The sequence below is a fragment of the Vicia villosa genome, unplaced genomic scaffold (genome assembly GCF_029867415.1).
Source record: "Vicia villosa cultivar HV-30 ecotype Madison, WI unplaced genomic scaffold, Vvil1.0 ctg.000680F_1_1, whole genome shotgun sequence".
NCBI lineage: Eukaryota > Viridiplantae > Streptophyta > Magnoliopsida > Fabales > Fabaceae > Vicia > Vicia villosa.
In genome coordinates this window covers 384,213-389,180 of record NW_026705304.1, presented here as the reverse complement: position 1 = coordinate 389,180, position 4,968 = coordinate 384,213, and the positions used below count along the sequence as shown (strand labels likewise).

Here is a 4,968-nt window from a genome sequence, read left to right as displayed (position 1 = left end):
TTGTAAATACTTGCTTTGGTTTCCATAATACTTGTGTACATATTTGATTAACATTTGAGTACTATTTATGGTTGTTATCTTACTTTCGGTCGATTTATGTTTAAAAAGTGTGTTAATGTCAAATTTCTCATTTCGTTATCCTTTTTCGGTGTAAAGCACCAACGCAATTCCGATTGCGATGTTTGTTATCTCTAACTTGTGTGCTAGTGTGCAAGGCTTTTGGATAGTCACCGATCGACGCTTATTACGCGAGTGTTCTGCTTTATTTGCGGGACACGGTTTCATTCACTCGTGTCGAGTTCTCATCTTGGAGACACATTCCTATTACTTTATATCTGCTTGTTTGGTTTGCTTGTTCCTCTTACAGGTGTATTGTGATTATGCTCGACGCGCATGCCGACCTTTGTTTGCTTACATGGCTAATCGGTATGCTGAGCATTTGCTATTGTCTTTGCTAGCTCGCTCGCGGGATCCTTAGTTTTCTTTCTCTCTTCGCTGCGGTTTACGGATCATAATCCGTTTGGTATTGATCCCGTTTCATTTTATCTTTTCTCGTACTTTACCGCTTTCCGCATCATCCTATAACATGAGAAGTAGGACCTAGACATTCATCTGGCCAAGCCTTCGAAAGAAGCTCTGTTTTTGTTGGTGTGTTTATATTTGTGCTTTGCGGCAGGGAGTCACGGTGTAATAAGACCTATATGGCACTCCGTTAAGTCCTCAAGGAAGGCATGCGGAAAGGGTTAGCAATCAACCCCCGCCCAGTCTCATTGAGTCCGATCAGCATGCGCACGCTACGCGTGGTTCGCTTTTGAACTAGCACAAGATCTTGTTATCGAGTATGTCAGGAAAAGGGTTAATGCAACCGGACCCCCGCATTTCCTATAGCTCGGGTCGCTCGACGTCGATGCTCGGTGTACACATGCACCGTTTTCCTTTCAGATCCGTGACGGCTTGGTTGCTGAGAGGGACTCGCTCCTCTTGTCTATGGCCCGATCATTTTCGCGAGGTCTAATGCTTGGTTGACTCGGGTGATTCGCTCCCCTTGGCTATGGCGGGACCACTTTTCTACCATTCGGCCAGTGCCGGTGGTCTTGTGTGCTTTACGAGCGGAGCTCGTTTGTGTGATATTCTTGTGTGTTGTTTTTATTTTCCCCGTAGGTTGCTAGCTTAGTTTAGACTTGTACCCTTTGTATGATAACATTAGGTAGCAAGCTTTCCCCTTTAGCTTAAGTTTTCCTCATGCATTCTTTAAAACACAAACCACACTCTTTGATTTACTTTTCTTAAGAGCTTATTATTTCCGCTCCATTCCCAAGCCTAAGTCTCCAAAGGTCGAGCAGCGGAGTGTGAATGTAATTCGTTCACCTATAAAACACAAAACAAACAGAAACTAGTTAGCCGAGCTACGGTACCTTTGATTTCGCAAAACGGATACGAAGGCAGCGGGGTAGGGCCCGTGCGAGCACAATCCTTTCTTTTCCCTACATTCTGCATTCATTTTAGTCCAGATTAGTGTAGATTTGTTACACACCCATAGATTTAGACACTCGCGTGGATACCATCGAGTACGATAGGCGCGAGGGGTGCTAATACCTTCCCCTCGCGTAACTGACTCCCTTACCCTTTTTCTCTGGTCGTGAGACCGTTGTTTTGTTTTGTGGTTTGCTGGCATTCCCTTCCTTTTCAGGATAAATATATTAGTGGCGACTCTGTTAATTTTCGCCGTAGCGACAATCCCCTATATCAGAGCAGTTAATCATACTTTTTAAGCTCTCTATACATGAATTTTTAAAGGGGGACGAGTGCCTAGACAATTTCGTATTACAATTGTGGTACTTCGAAGTATAATTTTTACGTTGATTTCTATTTATATCCACACTTTCTTGTACTTAAACATAAATATTTGCCCTTGCATGTACATCCATGAGTTATCCGCTGAAAGGAAGCTTTAAAACAAGTATTGTATCTTGGATGCTGTGAAGATTTATCTTACTCGCGATTCGCTTGGACACCAAAGATTTTTATTTGGCCCCGTTTTACCGTGACACTACTAAAAATTTGGCCTACGGCCACGCTAAAATTGTTCACAGCTCAGAAACTGTGGCCACATATATGATTTGGCCATGGTTATCAAAGCGTAGACGTATGTTATAGAATATTGAATTCGTAGTATGAAACTGTGGGCTTTACTTCAATTGCTACGGTTATACAACTGCGGATATTTTAAGCCGCAAAAAAAAAACCGCGACCTTATAATTTTGACTAAAAATTATGGTCCATGTCCAAAAAATTAGTTCCCGCCATGTTTTCCCCCTCTTATTTTCGTTTCCCTCTCTTCTCTTGTTTTATATTTTTTTAATATTAAAAATAAAAACTAAAACAAATAAAACATTTCTCTTGTCCTCTCTCATTCCATCTGTTTCCTCTCTTCTCCCTCTCATCACTCGCCTCTCCTTCTTCAAACGAGAACTCTCACACGACATACTCTCTCCATCTTCAAACGAATGGAGGCCAACCCCTCATTCTTCTCTTTCTCAGATGCGGCGGTGGTGGATACAATCCTCTTTAGACCCTCAAACCCTAGTTTTATTACATTTGCAGCGCTGCAGAACTCTCTTCACTCTCCAGTCGTCTTCCATTTCCGGTAACACCACTTCGTTTCGATCATGCTTCTGTTTTATTTAAATTCGTGTTACTTTTTTATTTGTAGTGTGAAAATGTCGTTTGGAGAAATTGCTTGCTCTTACGCCCTTCTCATCTTCAGAAAATTGTCGTCACTGTATCCTTGTTCAATTTACTCAATTAGGGTTATTGAATTCATGTTATTTTTAATTTAGATTTACTCAATTAGGCTAGGGTTATTGAAGATGTTTGATTTGGGTTTTAAATTTATGTGAAATAGTTGAATTTTGAATATGACGTATGAAGGGTTGTACCTTAACTGTTGGTTAATAGGCTGACAATATCACCACTTTGTTGAAAAGTGCAAAGGTTGAAGTTGAATCATACTGGCCCAGCCTTTTTGTTAAACTTGCTAAGAAGAAGAATATTAAGGATTTAATTGCTAGTGCTGCCGGTGCTGGAGCTCCAGGAGCTGTTGCTGCTACTCCACTTGCTGCTTCAGGTGGTGGTGATGCCGCTGCTCCAGTAGTCGAGGAGAAGAAGGTATCTTATAAGTGAAAACTTTGTTATTATGGTATTTTTAAATTCTGGCCTTATTTAGTTTTTCTAATTGAGTTTGTTTCAATTCTATAGTACTGAGTGGTGAAGACAGAGGCATACCACTATAATGCAAAATAGACAGACCAACTGTTGTTAGTACTATTAGATTTAAAGTTTGTTAGTATAATGACATGGTTTTCAGTTACCTTTGTCTCTTATTTTTGTCTTACAAACGTGTTTCATTAATAATATGCATGAGATTATGGGTTCTCCTTAATATATAGAGATATCTTGTATAGCAAAGACTTCAAGATCTTGGTTATTATTAAATATGAATTTCAATTCTCATCACAAATTAAATTTTTGTCCTATACCACTATGCCATAAAGAGTCCACTTGAAATTTATATGAGCCATGTTGTGTTTGTCTAGAATCTGGATATATCAAGCTAAGGTATATTACTTGGATATATCAACTCCATTAACGATACATACCTATGATCTTGTTTTCTTTTCACACTCCTAATGATTTGTTATACCGGTAGAAAGAGATTGGATGAGGGTGTTTTTCTTCCTTTATTTTGTTGTTGGAGTTATCTTTTAAAGTGAATGTTAACTGCAGTTAATAAATGAAGAGGATGGACGAATACACAAGCGATATGCTTCACCTTCCATTCGTGATAGAGGTACACTAATGTCTTTACCCAGTCAAGCCTCTACTTTGTCTAATCCACCTGGTTATGGAACATTTGCAATTGTTGCCATGGATAGAAGTTCAAGTTTATCATCTGCAATTGTTGAAACTTAAAATACAGGGTTGCCAGGGAATGTATTTTTGTATGGAAAGTGTTTTATGTAGGTATATATTGGCTTAAAGTAGGAATCCACTTCAGTAAATAAGTAACCTTTTACAATAAGCTCTAATGTTAATTTTTTTTAAAAGCAAAGTGTTTTCCTGGTCCAGATTTGGATATTTTGTGTGTAATATGTTTATCAGAAATATTCTATGATTTGTTCAATACCTATATGGTCTGTAAATTTTTGTATGAGGAAGAGGAATCATGATTTGAATTTTGTTTTTCCAGATATCTGTGGCTTCTAGATTGAATGTTCCAGGAGCATGGAAAATGCCTCAAGTGAGTTCACATTATGTTCTATATAGTAACTTAACTTCTATTCAAATTATTTAAACTGTAAAGTCTTTTCTAGTAATGGTGTTAAAATTTTCTGCTAAAGTTGGTTGTACTTTTGGAGTTCTCAGGGTGGCATTGAAGACGGTGAAGAACTGAAATCTGCTGTGATTAGAGAACTTCGAGAAGAAACTGGAATAGTATCTGCCGAGATAATTGCCGAGGTTCGTGCAAAACCTTTTCTTTTCTGTATTTAGTTTTTTTAGTTTCTTCTGCAAGAACAATAGTTGTGAATTGTGATAAGGTACTGTTTCTGTTAATTTCGAATTTCGATTTTGAATTTCAGTTTTATTTGATGGATCTGTTTTTGTTTGTTTCCATGGTACAGTCTTCAAACCCTTTTTAATTAAGGATGTCTGATAGTTTATATTAATTTTAGTGATCCCTATAAAACAACAATGGACTTCTAGGAAATCCACATCTTCCGAAGAGAATATATGACATGTCTTCTGATAGTTTAGTGTGGTCACTAGTAGTTGCTAACTTGCTGGATTGTAATCAGAATTAAAGAATATATGCTTAAGTATCAAACTAATATTGGAATTTTTAATCTAAAAATTAAAGTTTTGGCATTTCCTACTGTTTCAATCTTGGTTGATAATGGAATACCAAAT

The 4,968-nt window shown here is 37.9% G+C and overlaps 1 pseudogene; it reads left to right on the top strand.

Annotated features, from left to right (window-relative positions):
- Window positions 1-2,392: 2,392 nt before the first annotated feature.
- LOC131630427 (large ribosomal subunit protein P1w-like) lies at window positions 2,393-4,017 on the top strand (annotated as a pseudogene).
- The last annotated feature ends 951 nt before the right edge of the window (window positions 4,018-4,968 follow it).